At 38.9% G+C, this 15,546-nt stretch overlaps 1 protein-coding gene and 1 long non-coding RNA gene across 2 annotated transcripts in view; one reads left to right on the top strand and one right to left on the bottom strand.

Annotated features, from left to right (window-relative positions):
* Window positions 1-15,546, top strand: part of Ptn (pleiotrophin) — a 90,219-nt gene that overhangs the window by 37,689 nt on the left and 36,984 nt on the right. The window lies entirely within an intron of this gene.
* LOC116098731 overlaps window positions 1-15,546 on the bottom strand; it is a 54,780-nt gene that overhangs the window by 24,155 nt on the left and 15,079 nt on the right. Inside the window, exon 2 of the long non-coding RNA XR_004121928.1 lies at window positions 9,095-9,213. This is a non-coding gene — a long non-coding RNA (uncharacterized LOC116098731). The remainder of the gene's footprint in view (window positions 1-9,094; window positions 9,214-15,546) is intronic.

Raw genomic sequence — 15,546 nt, 5'->3', positions numbered from 1 at the left:
AATAGCCTCATTTTGGTAATTATTGTACCTTGCCCTTTGAACGTTTTCTGTCTGGAACTCAAGCCTGATTTTTTTTCTAATTAACCAAATTGTCTTTTAAGAGTCTGTTTACATATCATTAAAAGTAGAGGAATGGCTGAAGGTATAAATGGAAAAATATAAACATCAAAGTCTGAACTTCTCAAAGATGGTGCAAGTAAGTTAAAGTCTGTATCATGACCAGAGTGATATTTTCAGAGGAAGCTGCTTACCTGGTCAAGGTAACATTTAGGGATTGGAGGCATGGTTTTGTGGGCCTCACTTGGGATGCAATGGTAGCATAGCCAAATTGGATGCATAGAGAACTATGTTCACACTTTCATTGCTACTCTCGTCTCCGTACCACAGGTGTCTTCCTCCCTGATGAGGAGATTTCAGTGCTGAGCATGTCCATAATTTGCCATAACATCAGCCAATGCCTGCTCCTCATTTCCAGGTCCCAAGAGGCTTCAATGATCCTGAAAAGTCTTCTCTGCCTCGCCTTGATTTCCAATAAGAGATAAGCCCTTTCTTATATGCCTTGGTGCCTTCTCTTTTACTGCCAACTTATTTTTCAGTTTCATCTCTCAGGAAAGCCTTCTTGAAGCCTGGCACCAGATCACCTTCTCTGGTTTTGCTATCTCACACCAAGGCTGAGACCTGTAAGGAAGTCTTCAAAAGCACAACGGCATGAAGGAATAAGGGACACACTGTTGTAGAGAGAACTGGCGAATTCATTTTTAAACAATTCTGCTGGGGGTCAACCGCTTGTGCTCTAGGCCTTAAGTCTAGTTTAATGACTGTTACATTTTGGACTTAACATGGTAATATGTATATATGTATATATATATATATATATATATATATATATACACACACACACACATATACACACACACACATATGTAACACAATTATCTATCTCTATATCTGACTATTTAGATACCTGTCTATTATCTAATGTGAAGAGAGGATTACAGGACTCGAAAGGGGCTGGCACTTACCTCATCTCTGACTTCTGTTCTTGGGCATGTAATCTATAAGCCGTGCAACAAGAAGCCATCAGTGCTTCATGACAGGGTCTTAAAACTTAGACTCATTGGAGGGTGTTTTGAGAATTTGGTGTATGGGGCACTAATTTGGGGTTTTCATGCTCCATTTCATAAGCAGTACACTTTATTCAAGGGCCACTGTGGTTCTACATTCTTTGTATCATCTCTTGGAAATGTCAGCTGACCATTTCTGAGGGTTGATTCTCAAGCAGAGAGTGAATCACAGGAGTGTGCCCCCATGTGCCCTTCCTTCCCTAGGGGTAGTCATGGAAACCAGGAGTCAGAGCAGATCCTCCCTGAAGATAAAGGTTGCAGATGTGATGGGGTTATTTCTATATATCTGGGCTTAGCTGTGGTCACACTGACAAATTTCAGTTTCCACACTGAACATAATTGCTCATTATGTGTGGTTACCTCTTCAGCACTGGTGTGTGTGTGTGTGTGTGTGTGTGCATGCATGTGTATATGCCCATGCATGTGTATACTCATGCATGCGTGCACCTGTTCACGTGTCTGGAGAACACAGGTTAACTGAACAGCATCCTATGTTGTGCAGCACTTTCATTTTTGACAGATCCTCTCACTTAATCTGGAGATCATTAACCTGACTTGGCCAGGGAGCTCCAAAAATCAGCTTGTCGTTGCTCCCTCCCACTGCTGCTACTGATGTGACTCAAGTCTTCAGACTACCACAGAAGACACGTTATTGTGGATCTCTCCAGCTCAGGAATGCTCCCCTTTGTCCAGAACACTGCCCATCGGCACCCTATATGTGATGGACCACAGTATAACTTACTTGGACAATTCTGGTGCTGTTTCTAACAGTCCTTCCAAGATAACATGATCTCTTAAACACTCAGCTCTGCTGTACATACAGGTATGCAAGCAAAACATTTAATATTATGACTACACTCAAGAGAAAAAGAAAACCAAAACAATCACAGTGAAAATTCAGTGAAAAGGCAGCTAGTATTAAGAATGTATTAGAGGGTTTGTTATAGTTTAAAGGCATGTATGGTGGGTATTGACTGCCTATACAGAAGGGTCCTAAAGAATAGAGAGGCTGTACCTACAGCTGATGATCAGTGTTCTGGCTGAGAACCCTCACAGGGAGATGACAGAGACTCCTTGGAAACATGTAGGAAAGCTCTCAAGAACTTTTCATTAACCCCAGGGCCAGACAGTTCCCTTTTTGTTCTCAGAATTTAATGAAACAGTGTTTAGACTTCCCCAATTTCTTCCAAAGTGTCTGAAGCACAAGTCTTCCCAAGAATTTGAACCTAGGAAGGCTGTGCCGAAGAGATAGGGCTGCTGTTCTGCCTCAGCTTGGGTGCTCCTAGCTAGGCTTGGAGCCATGTCATTTCCCTGAATTCCTGGATACATTACTGACCTTGCCTTCTTTCTTTGCTCACAAGCTGATTTCTGGATAACAAACAAAACTGAAGGTTGTTTTGTTTTGTCCTTTTTCAAATTCTGCAAGGGAACTCAAGCCCCTGCAGGGAAGGCGCTGGAAAAGGCAGAGCAAGTTGAAGGAGTTGGAAGGAGTGAAGGAGTTGGGTGTATCCTCTTAAGCCAGGCAGGAAGGCCAGGAATAGTTCCTTCACAGCTGTAGCCCACAGGGCCAGCAAAGAGATAGGGTCATTGTGCAACAATCTGTGCTCAATATGATGTGCTGAGCCACCCAGAGGCTAGTTCCTAATTCCATCTAGGGGCTCTGTGTATCTTAAGGTCCAGCTGTGGATTTTGAAAGTTAAGTACAAAGTGTTTAATTACTAACATTTTCATATCAAAACCTCTGGAAACATCAGAAAATTTGGGGAAAAAATTTAAGAAACTTTAACAGTAAGCGGCTTGGATGTATTCTTCTGGTTAAGAGATAATCAGAGACTCAGTAAGCTTTTGAACAGTTCCGGGTAGTGTATGGCTACGGCAGAAAAAGAAACTCTAAAGCCTATTTTGACCAGCTAATGAATATAGAGCTGAGGATTAATTCAATCAAAATTTAATAAAAAATTGGATTAGCCCAAATTGCAGGATTTTGGAAATTCAAATTTACAGACAATGAAGATTTTCTTTTCTTTTCTCATCTCTTCTTTTCCTTTCTTCCTCCCCCCCCATGTCCCTTTTCTTTTTGTGGTTTGTTTCTTTGTTTTTTGAGATATAGTTTCGCTGGGTAGTCCTGGCTGTCCTGGAACTCATTGTGTAGACCAGGCTGGCCTCATAGAGACCCACCTGTGTCTGCTGGGATTAAAGGTGTGTGCCACCACCTTCTGGGACTACTGAGAAATGTTTATGTCCTCAAAGCTGCCTGCTTTGAAGGACTTTGTCTTCTTCATCTCTGCTCTCAGTCTTGGCTTTAGGTGTTTATTTGCAATTCACCAACTCACGTGCTTGAGACAGTGTGAGCTTTCCCTGCTGAGGCAATGAGAGGTAGAGTCTCAGAGCATGCTGGTGGTGGGCGCTGATGGTGTTTACCATCTCTGGCCATTCTAGTCCATAGACCACCTTTCCATACAGCTTAGTTCTGCTCAGTATACTCTGATACATCCCAAGCTCTGCATGTCTTGTTCTGCTCTGAAAGCCAGAAGGTTGGTATTTACGGAAAATGTGAACAGGTCCCTTTGCCATCTGGTTTCTGGTTGGGTTTGGCCAGTGGAGGCAATAACAAAGGTTGGAAGTAGGTAATTCTGAGTTTTACTTGCTTCCGTCAACATGTGTAACTTTCCAAGGTTGTCCTGGAGGCTGCCCTCTCCTTATGTCTCCTCTGTCTGGCTTCTAACAATGTAGGTACAGACCTTCTACTTTTCACCTTAGACTTAGAGGCCATCGGATCTTTTAGTCATCCTTCAGTTCAGCCACTCACACATCCCAGTGCTTCCTCATTCTCTTCCCACAATTTTGAACAATACACCCGTCAAAAGCTCATCAGTTAATCCACTGGAATTCGCCATCTGCTCTCTGCTAGAACCTTTCTCCCTAAGCTACCATCGTCCAGGAAACTCCCAGCCAAGTCAGACCAGTGGTTTATTCACCACTCTTAAGAAATCTTGTGCTCTGGCTACCTTTACCCATGCAACACTCATGACTTTGTTTCCCATGATGTCATATTAAAGCCAGGCCTGACCATGACAACTGAGGGGTATGATGCTGGATTCTTGGGGTAGGAGGACACTGGAACATCCTTGCCTTGTTACATATTTCATTTAAACAAGTATTTTTCCTGTTTGATATTTTTTATATGGCTGTATCTTATGGAAACTTCTTGAAGTCGATCAGCTTCTCTCCCTTCTGTGTACTTTCCTGAGGTACGAACCTCTTTGTACATTGGGAAATATCTGTGTTGATAGACATGGGATCTGCTTTGGGACACTTTCTGGTTTTGGACAGCGAAGAAACTGCTCAACTTTCTATATTATAGCAAACTTCCTATAGGATGACAAGCAGAGCATCAACTGGACTCTGATCTGCCTTGATTTCCAGTGTCTAACGGAGGCCAGGATTGTCGGGATCAGCTTAGATGCTCAAGAGAATAATTGTGTCTCTATGTTTCCATGGTGTGTCATTATGGGCTAAGTGGTGTAGTGCCTGGTATCGCTCAGCCAGAGGCTGTACAGAAATCCTCTGTTCAAAATCTGCAACATCCCTCCCACCCTTTGCCACCATAGAAACACTGAAACAATCAGCTACAGCACAAGCATGGTGGGGCTTTATTTTTAACAATAGTGTTTTAATGACTCTTATAACAGATTATTTTATTGGACAAGCAGGTGGTCTCAAAATAATGCCCAGTGTCATACAACTGAGATAGATGTGAAGTGCTAAGTCAAATTACCATCACATCTTTTTTTTAAAAAATTGGTTTTTCAAAAAAAGATTTATGTACTTACTTTATGTATGTGAGTTCACTGTTGTTGTCTTCACACACACCAGAAGAGGACATCAGATCCCATTACAGATAGTTGTGAGTCACTAAGTGGTTGCTGGGAATTGAACTCAGAACCTCTGGAAGAGCAGACAGTGCTCTTAACTGCTGAGCCATTTCTCCAGCCCCAATCCCCATTCTTTTTACATTTCTACTACATGTCAAACTATCTAGAACTTTCTTTGTTAACTCTAATTTTTTTTGGTCAGCCTGACAGTTGTTTTTATTAATATTCAATTTCTGCTTGAGCCATTGTTGGTTTTGAAATTTCTCCAGAATGGCAGAATTTTGATAATGTTCACCACTTTTTGATTGCTTATAGAAGTAGATACTATGATGGTTATTATAAATGGAACTGGCAACAAGGTTCACAGTATATCATGGCTGCACATAGAGCACAGAATCTTTTTACGTTCACATCTAAAGAGTTAGTAATTTTGCAGAGTTTTTTGTTTTTGTTTTTGTTTTGTTGTTTTTGTTTTTTTTCCTTCATGCTTCAGTGAGTGGAAACTCTGCAACCAGAGGGATCTGGCTTTCCATTTAACCTTGACCACCTTTCCATAGCATCATAGCTATGTTTGTAGCACAAATAAATACAACTGGCCTCTCTAGATCAGAAAAGAGGAGGGATGAGAGGGGCTGAGGTAGCTTATAATTTCTAGGTCCCTTCATCCATTTGCTTCACGTTTCTGTGTGTGTGCAGCCACCCCAGTCAGTGTGGGTACAACACCAGTTGAAAGGGGAAAATAATTTACACATACAATGTAATTTCTATATGGGACATTGTTTTTATATAATCATACCCAATATGCCCTGCCAAGAGGCAAAATTAACTTTAGTAATATGTTGTAATATTTCAGCATGGATTCAATATAATAATAAAGTATTTAAAATATCACTTTAGAGTTAAAAGTTATTGCAGAAGTCACAAATACTCACAATCCAGTGATGCTATGTAACTGTTTCATCTTTGATTCAATTTCAGGCATTCCGAATTATACTGATTGGCTTATTTCCTGATCTTATCCAAGTTTAAACTTCTTACTCTCAAAGGAATACAGCTGAGATATCATACAGTCATTTGTATTATAGCATTGTTGGAATTGAGGTTGATTACCACATGTCTCAGTTCAGACTTGGCACATTTCTAGTGTTGACAGTCACACAGGATTAGTAGCTGTTTTATTACACAGTGAAGCTATAAGCAATGAGCCAGGCAGTGTACTGGAAAGTGTACTCCTAGCTCATGTCACCGTGCTTAGAAAAAAAATATTATGTATGTATATATGTATATATATATGTATACACACACATACATATATACTCATGGTACTCATGTGAAAGGTCAAGTTTTACAGAGGAAGAAAATTTGCATATTATCTATTTATATTTAAGTAAAAACTGAATGTACTCAGCTCTTCACCACAGCTGACCCTTGAATAAATGAGTCCATTTGCTGAATAAGTAACTACATTTGAAGAATTTTCTACATTCTCCTTTGCTCTCACAGTTGTTACATTTGATTTAATCTTCATTACAATTTTTACTGCTCATTTTTGTGCATTAAATAGCTACAAGTGGCCCAGTGACTACCATGTGAGGCAAGACTAGCATAAAGAGCAATATAAACCAACAGGCGGATATCCCAGGGAGATTTCTTTTCTATTGCTTGCCAAATTCATGACAAGATATTGTAATTGTTTATTTTTATTTGCCACATATGCAAGTGAACATTCCTATACCTCGAAGCACAGACAAGAAAAAGTCAAGACATGATCAATAATGGACTTTTTAGTAATGACTACTTGGCTAGCTTTCCGATGGCTGGGGTAGGTGACAGAGAGACTCGCAAATAGGCCAAACTGTCTTGGTAGAGCATGAGATGTCCCAGTGGGGAAAAAGTTATTCTTAGTTGGCATTTGATGAAATACTTGACTGCCAAGTGAAGGAGCCAGCTATTAACTTTACAAAGCAAAGTTATTCTTGGGAATAGCCCTGGTGGACACTGTGATTCAAAGGCATTCTACCCAAGCCAAGGGGAGAAGGCAAGGAACTTTACAGCCAGTGGACCTGGAAGTAAGTTTGGATTCCCCAGGGAGTGGTTCTCAGCCTTCCTGATGCTGTTATCCTTTAACATGGTCCTCATGTTGTGGAGACCCCAACCATAAAATCATTTTCATTGCTACTTTATAACTATAATTTGAGACAATTATGAATCATAATATAAGTATCTGTGTTTTCTAATGGTGTTAGGAGACCCTTGTGAAAGGATCATTTGACTCCAAAGAAGTCACAACCCACAGGTTGAGAACCACTGGCTTGGAGGAAGAGATACCACCTTAAATTCTATACAAGTCATCTTCATGGGATTCAACAGTTCTCCCGAGAACCTAAGTGGATTAATCTCAGCTCCTCAGCTAAAGTGAAAAGGGACTCCCCATTATACACCTCCATTAAATGCCTGCCCAAGTTTGGCTTCTTTTTAGAAAGTAAAAACAAACAAACAAAAATAAAACCAACCAACCAAAGAAGGAAGTCAGTAGCACCTGCACGTGCAAAAATGTATGTGCAGGAACAGGACTCGGGTGTGTGTGCAAGTTGATCAACATGCCTTACTTGGTACACCAAAACTTTTCCTTTAGTGTCTTAGAGCAAATTCTAGGTATCTTTTTTTCTTTTCTTTTAGATATTTTCTTTATTTACATGTAAATTTCTCCATTCCCAGTTTCCCCTCCAAAAAACAAAGAAATAAACAAAAACAACCAAAACAAACCCCTGTTGCCTCCCCCTTCCCCATGCCTGCCACCCCGCCCTCTCCCACTTTCTGGCCCTGGCATTCCCCTACACTGGGGCACAGAACCTTCACAGGGCCGAGCTCCTCTCCTCCTATTGATGATTGAATTTGCAATCCTCTACTATACACATGCTGCCTGAACAATCAGACCCCTCCATGTGCAAAATTCTAGGTATCTTATTATTTCACTTGTCAATGCTGAAACCTTTTGAACAATTATAGCCTAAGGACTATTGTTAGAATTAATTCAACAAGATTCAATGTTTTGCCTGTCCTCCCCATCATCTCATATCTATAATAAGTTGTTTCATTAAAAAGTCAGATCAGACAGAGCAAAAAGATCTTCAGAGTGATGAAACCATGCCATGTGATAAAATAGTAGTGGATACATGCTACCAAGAATTTGTCCAGATACAACACTAAGAGTAAGTCCCACTGTAAACTGTGGGCTCTGGGTGATAACGGTGTGTGGAGGTAGGCTCATTGTTTGCAACAAATGAACCACTCTAGTGGAGGATGCAGATATGCTATGGGTAGTGAGAAGGGACAAATGTGGAAATCCTGTACTTCCTTGTCAGTTTTACTGTAGACCTGAACTTGTCCTAAATAAATCGTTAAAAGAATAATCAAGGACAGGCTATCACTCTACCATATGCCTGACCTGAGTTTGGGAGAATCATCCAAAACTTTACCACCCAGCAGTATAAATCTGTCTTTTTCAACACCCCTCCATAAACATTTCAACCCCCAAATATTAGCATGTTAAATATTCCAGTTGGAAAACTTTGGCAAACTTTGGCAGTTGCATGATGTTGACTTATAAATGAACTTAGCGATGCTTACTCTCTGATTACTCTTCAGTAGTAACATTGGTGGTGAGAGGAAGATGCTCACATAAGCACAAACTCATACAAGTTCACTCTTTCCACTCCATCTATTTATAGGTGCTTGTCTTTCACACTTGACCCTCAGTTCTACTCCTCTGCGGAGTCCATCACAATGCCTGTATTGTGTTTAGATATTTACAAGCCCAGGTATACCTGTCATAAGAGAAAGCAGCCTTACGCAAAGTGGGAAGAGCTCTGGACATACTGGTAGAGACAGCAGGCTGCTGATAATGGCAGTGCCTCTGACAACTAGACTTAACCACAAGTCTAGAATATTGATCTTTAGAAAGTTGGTGCAATGGGGAGACAAAAGTGACCTATATAAATGGGATGTATTGCTGGAGTCCAGCTTATACCAGGGGGTCTGCAGTTTCCTTTAGTGAGGTCCTTCTTGCACGGAGACACTAAGGGGGATACTTACCTTATCTTTAGGTCCCTGTTTGGGTGCCATGATTCAGGAGTCCTGCTCTGGGTAGGGACCACTGACTGAGGCAGGTGGATGCAAGAGCTCCCGTCCATATTAGTTCCGTGTTTCTAAGGCTGGACATACATAGAAAACATGATATGAAAACCTAATAATTCAGTTACAGTTTGTCAGCTTCTGGAATTTTTCCTCTTTAAATTTTTCTTTTCTCAAATCCTGTGTCTCATGCTTATCAATACTATTTAAATAACAGGCTCTATGGAAGACTCAATTTCTTCCATAGCTGATTCTACCAGAGTACTACCATTAGTTTTATTCTTTTTAACATCAGCTTTGCTAAAGAATTGCTACATTATCCCAGACCTTGCCTTCAGTGAGGGGCTCTTAACAGCAAGAAATTCAAATAATAGGCATGCCAGAAACAAGCAAAAATTGTGTAGCAGATTTCCATCAAGGGCAGTGACGGGTCAGTGCAGGTCGTCCGAGCACTGGATTTTGGTCAAACAGTGACTACAGGATGCTTGCCGTTGTCAGTGTATCTACTTGGTGGGAGTGTTCTAGAATATTAGCCTGCTGGTTGAGCCCTAGCATATTTCATAGTGTGCCTATAATTTACTGTTCGCTAGCCCACCTGATTGTGGGTATTTGTGCTGATGTATTTTATGTGGATTTCTTCCTTGCTCCTCCTTTTTCTTTCTCAAGTCCATTTCCATATGTATTTTTGCATATTTATTCTCTGTCTCGAGTATACTTGCAGGCATTTTGTTGTGGTTGAATGTTATTTTCAACTCGCTGCAATTACTCATGCTTCAGCTTCTTTGTTTTGTTTTGTTTTGTTTTGTTTTTAGCTTTTTGAAATTCCATGTACATATTAGAATCACTTTATGCTATTCCAATAAACAAACAAACTAGCTAACATGGATGACATAAAATTACTAAATAGTTTTGAGAGGACTGCCATTCAGGGTACTTAACATGCTAATCTATGGACATGAAATGGGGTAGGGATAGCATTTGTATTTTATTGTTTTTTTTTTCAATAATGTTTCTTTTATTTCTTTACAGAATGTTGGAATAATGTTCATTAATTTCATTCCAAAGTATTGAAGTTTGTAATGAATGGTTTAGGTGTTAATTTCATTTCAAGTGTTAGTTAATGGAATATTAAACTACTTTTACACTTTATATGTCAATATCTTATTTAGCACACTTTAGAAGCTAAGTTATTGTTTCTAATAGGACTTTAATAAAATTTTGTTATTTTTACACAGAATATCATAGGTCTTCAAAAACTGCTACTTTATTTATACTTTTATTCTTATTTATCATTTTATTTTTAATATTACTGAATTCAGTGTAAACTAGTATTTTAAATTAAATCTATGTAACTGTACTTGCTTGTCATTTTTAATATCACTGAATTCAGTGTAAATTAGTGTTTTAAATTAAGTCTATGGAAGTGAACATTTGTCTTTTTCTGCCTAGTATTTGAAACAAAGCTATTTTATTTTATAGATACCTCAGGTAAGTAAAATTCCAAAATAGCTCAGGGTTTCCTAATCCATATACACATATACCTTCTCCCATGTATCTTATTAGACACAAACCCTGTTTAAAGCTTAACAGGGTTGCCATTAAGGCCTATTAACATTTTCATGTAATTTTTTATTCTCCTCATTTTCTATCAGTGTAATAAAATAAATGTACTTTTTAAATCTTTGCACTACTGAAAAAAACTTCACTTGACTATAAAAACACAAATTAAGACACAAAAGGTTGTGTGGGAAGATATTTCATGGTTTGTTACGCTTTGAGAAGAGGAATGGAAAATGGAATTATAGATGACAGCTTTGTCAAAAATGCATAAATGTGCATGTAAATTAAATACTGAAGTAACTGAATCATTTTGACAGGACTAGACCAAAGGACTACTTTCTAAATTTTTTCAAACTTTAAGAAGATTGTTTTACTTCACATTTGGATGATCATTTTTTGTTGTCTTGGAAGATGATTACACTGTATCAAAATTACTGGCCCACAGGTTGTAAATTAGAATGGTTTCTATACATGACAAGAGACAGAAGCAATAACATTCACGTTTACTGTAACTGTTTAAGGCAGACCAAGGTTTCTCAGGCTTGTTGGGAATCCTAGTTTTGGACTTTAGACCTCAAGGATTGTAGGTAGAGAGTGAAGGTCGTAGAGGTGGGTGCTTAAGCACATGGTCCTAGGAAGGTGGCCACCTTTGTAAGTATGTCAAAGGAACCTGCAGCATTTTTGCCCCACTGCCTTTGGCTAGAAATGTAAAGGTGTCAGTAACTGACTGGACACTGGCAGTTTTAAAGCCCTCAAGAGAAAATGTAGGGCAACCTGCCTTAGCTTTCTTCAGTTGGACTTTGGGGGAAAATGGCATCTACACTTATCGTAGAGAAGACAAGAGTTTCCTTAGTGTTTCTTCAGCCCACAGCATAGCTGATGAAGTCTGGGATGCTGTTAGGTGCATTAGTTAGCACTTGCTACTGAAGGTGAAGCAGGTGCTCAGGAACACTGAGAGAGCTGTAGTTTTCCTGCTGCTACAGCTGAGGATGTTCAGCATAAAATGTCCAAGATCCCTTCCAGCTGTGCTACTGAGTACACAGAGAGATTTGATAATAAGATCCTTACAGTGAATCGAACCCTCAACCACCACAGAGACTCTTAGATACTTAATAGTAGCCCTTGTCTTTTGTTTGAGATAGGACCTCGGGAGAGTTTCAAACTTGCCATTCTACAAAATAGAACCAAGTTCAGTGTCATTTACTTGGTAATCCATGTTTTATAATAAAGAGTAAGCTTTGGGCTGGAGAGACTGATTAAACGCATGTGCAGAGCTCTTCCAGATCACCTGGGTTTGATTCTCAGCACTCACATAGCAGCTAACAAGTATCTGTAACTCCTTCTAGGAGTTCCTACACCCTTTTCAGGTCTCTGTGGACACTTGGCATGAATCGCACAGGACACGGACAAAAAGCATCTATACCGATACAATTTTTAAAAAGTTAAATGAAATAATAAAAATAAAAAAAAAATTTTAAAGTGTTAAAATGCAGAGAATTTGTAAAAGTATTCAAAGAAAAAACTGCCCCACATTCTATGGATGACTCTACATACATGTTTGTGAATGAGTGTACAAGTAGGCAACTTTCTAACCACATGTGTGGTTCCTTACTCATGGAATTCACACATTATCATCTTAATAAGCATGAATTATAAGTATAACATGAGCAACTATATATTGCACTTTAATAGCTATGTGGAATTCCATTTTAAAGATTTTTAAACCAATTATTGACAGTAGGACGCTCTCCATGATATACCTTCAATCATTTTTGGAGCTCATTTCAAACTTTTACAACACCAGTTTAAGTTTTGTAAAAGGCATCTGTGAAATGTTCTACATTATGTAAGAGGTAGTAACGTTTGACATAAGAGGGAGATACTTATTCCAAGTGTTTTAATTATGTTTTCTATCGTAATATATAAATAATATATGTATAAATATGTATATGTATATATATGTTACTTTCTATTATATAATTCTTTTACTTCTTGAAATTGGAAGAGAGAAAGAAAGAGGATATGATCACATGTATTATTAAAGTATTGTCAGGCTTGAAAGTAAAATGTGGTTTTTTTAGAGAAATTAAAAGATCTTGGCTGTCACCTACCGCTCATCCTGTTTCACAGTAAATCCTGCGGCTGGATCTTGACTTAGCCGTTCATGCACTAGTCCTGCTCATTTCTTACATCATTATTAATCAGAATATCATTGTTTTCATAGATATTCACATCATCAGATGACAAGAACAATAGACCTGCCATCGATTGATACCTCATTAATATTATCTAGTAGTCCACTTGCAGAAACTTGATTAAATCCTAATTATGTCTTAACATTGTTGTTCAGTGAATGTATTTTGAAAACCTCCCTTCCTGCTATTACTTTGTAATCATTTGCTATAAAGTTGATTGCTTAAAACAATACCCCTTTATTAGCTAACATTTCTGTAGATTAGATGTTTGGGCAAGACGTGGATGGGTTCTTGGTTTGGGGATTAGATTATGGAGATTGTAGAGAATTATCTTTCCTAGCTTGATTAGGTTTTCATCTGCACAACAAACAGCCGTGAAAAATAAACAGTTGATTTTGATTCAGTCTTTCAGAGTTTTTAATCCATAGCAATTTAGGTCTTATGCCATAGGTCTGTAATGAAGTTGAACATCATGGCAGTGTAGGAGCATGTGACAGAGGAGGCCACCCACCTCAGGAGCAATGAAAGAGCAAAGAGAGAGAGATAAAGATAACAGGCAAGATACACCTCTCTAAGATTAATCCCAAGACTTATTTCCTTAAATTAGGCCTTATCTCCCAATAGGCCATTTAGATATGAGTTAATTCGATCAGTCTACTGATAAAGTTAGCACCATTTGACCCTAGTCATCTGTCACTAGTGCCAGCTGTTGGGGACCAGGTTGTAGCATGAACCTGTGGAAACATGTCATATTCAAACAATAGCACCAATGTCTCAGATTGTCAGGTAAGTTTCTTCAGATTGATGTGGAGGATCTTCCTTCCTTGCTGTCTCTCATCTAAAGGATGCCAATACACACACACACACACACACACACGCACACACACAGACACACACACACAGATGGAAGGAGAGGGGGTAGGGAGAGGGGAAGAAGAGGGTGAGGGAGAGGGAGAGGGGGAGGGAAAAGGAGAGGGAAAAGGAAAGGGAGGGAGGGAGGGAGAGAGGGAAGGAGGGAGAGAGAAAGAAAGAGAGAGAGAGAGAGAGAAAGAGAGAGAGAGAGAGAGAGAGAGAGAGAGAGAGAGAGAGAGAGCACATATTCCTTGACCCCCTCCTTAGCAAAGCCAGTAGCCAAATGACTATTATATTTTGAAGTTTGAGTTACCCTGCTGTTGGTCACAAGATTCAGATTTAGTAGTGTTATGAGACTGAATCAGGTCCTCTCAGATCTTCTAACTATTTTAAAGTTAACAGATTTGGGACCTTGACTGTGACTGTTTTAGCAGATCTCTTGTTATTTGTTTACTGAATGATGAGGAGAAGATTAAATGTTTTGAACAACCTTTTGGAATTCTACATACTGTGTGCCTGGAAGTTGGGGATTCATGGTCCTCTGAAGAAAAGAGACCATCTTGTTTAAAGGTCATGCAGATATTCAAGGTCTAAGGAGCTTGGAGAAGACATTTCTGTTCAAAAATTCTCGTTCTGCTATAGTCACTCAGTCCCCTCCCTAACTAGTCTTTAGAGTGCAGGCTTAGGAATGAGCTAAACCAACTTCAGATCTTGATTTTACAACCCCTGTACATATGAGCTGAGCAATAGGTGTAACTTTCTTGAATCTCTTCTTTCTATGAAAAGGCAAGGATATTGCCTGCTTTGTAAGCTATTTGTAGCCCTCTTAAAAATTATATACCTAGTCCTACTACTACACCTGTCTATACTGCAAAAGTAAATAGTGATCTTCATAATGTTGCTAATATGGGGAGACTCATATTATTATCATTTTTACCTTATCTTTTTCTGTTGGTCTTTTAAATTAAACTCACAACTTAGCTGACACGAAAGTTTTGCTTTTAGTTCTTAGCTGAAAATGATATTAAAGACTATATTACATATTGTTTTAGTTTTCTCCAGGATTTTATAGATTCCAAACTCTACAGGAAGGCCTTGCTTCCCCCAAACAGCAACAGCCTCCATCCAGCCCAGACACAGGTCTTTGATTCTTATTTAGTCCCAGTACTAAACTTAAATGAATCTGGCTTTAGATGAAACTAAAAGGATATGTAGGATAAGGAAGGTATGCTTTGTAGATTCTATGCTGCTAGAACATGGTCACACATCTTTGTAACAGTAATCATACATCATGTTTAACAATACCGAAAATCCTGGCAGTACTACCATGTTCCTCGTCACCTGAAACACATAGGAAAAAATGAATTTTATGTCCATCAGAGATTCTCAGTTTCCTCTAGGAAATAGTCAGCTGGGAAGATAAACATTAAGCTTTGTTATTTCACAAAATTGCTCAAAGCCAATATATCTAAGTAGACAGATTGCTTTCTCAATACAATAATCACTTTCTGTTATTACATGACATCTCAGTTAATAAATGACATCTCAGGATACATCTTAGAGCCCTCTTCTAAATCAATCACCAGATTCTGAATTTTACCAAGCTCTAATCTCTGTCCAACCTTAAAAGATCCAATTTACATATTGAGATGAGAGTTCCCAACTATGCAAATATCCTCTAATGCATCCATGACACAATTTCCAGGGAGGTCAAACTCTTACTACAATTATATTCAGAAGACACGGCTTTACAAAACAAATAGGTTTTTTTCTGCCTGCCTTCTAGAAAGGACCAACAGTTGAAAA

The sequence above is a fragment of the Mastomys coucha genome, unplaced genomic scaffold (assembly GCF_008632895.1).
Source record: "Mastomys coucha isolate ucsf_1 unplaced genomic scaffold, UCSF_Mcou_1 pScaffold20, whole genome shotgun sequence".
Classification (NCBI taxonomy): domain Eukaryota; kingdom Metazoa; phylum Chordata; class Mammalia; order Rodentia; family Muridae; genus Mastomys; species Mastomys coucha.
This window is presented reverse-complemented; position numbering and strand designations above follow the sequence as displayed.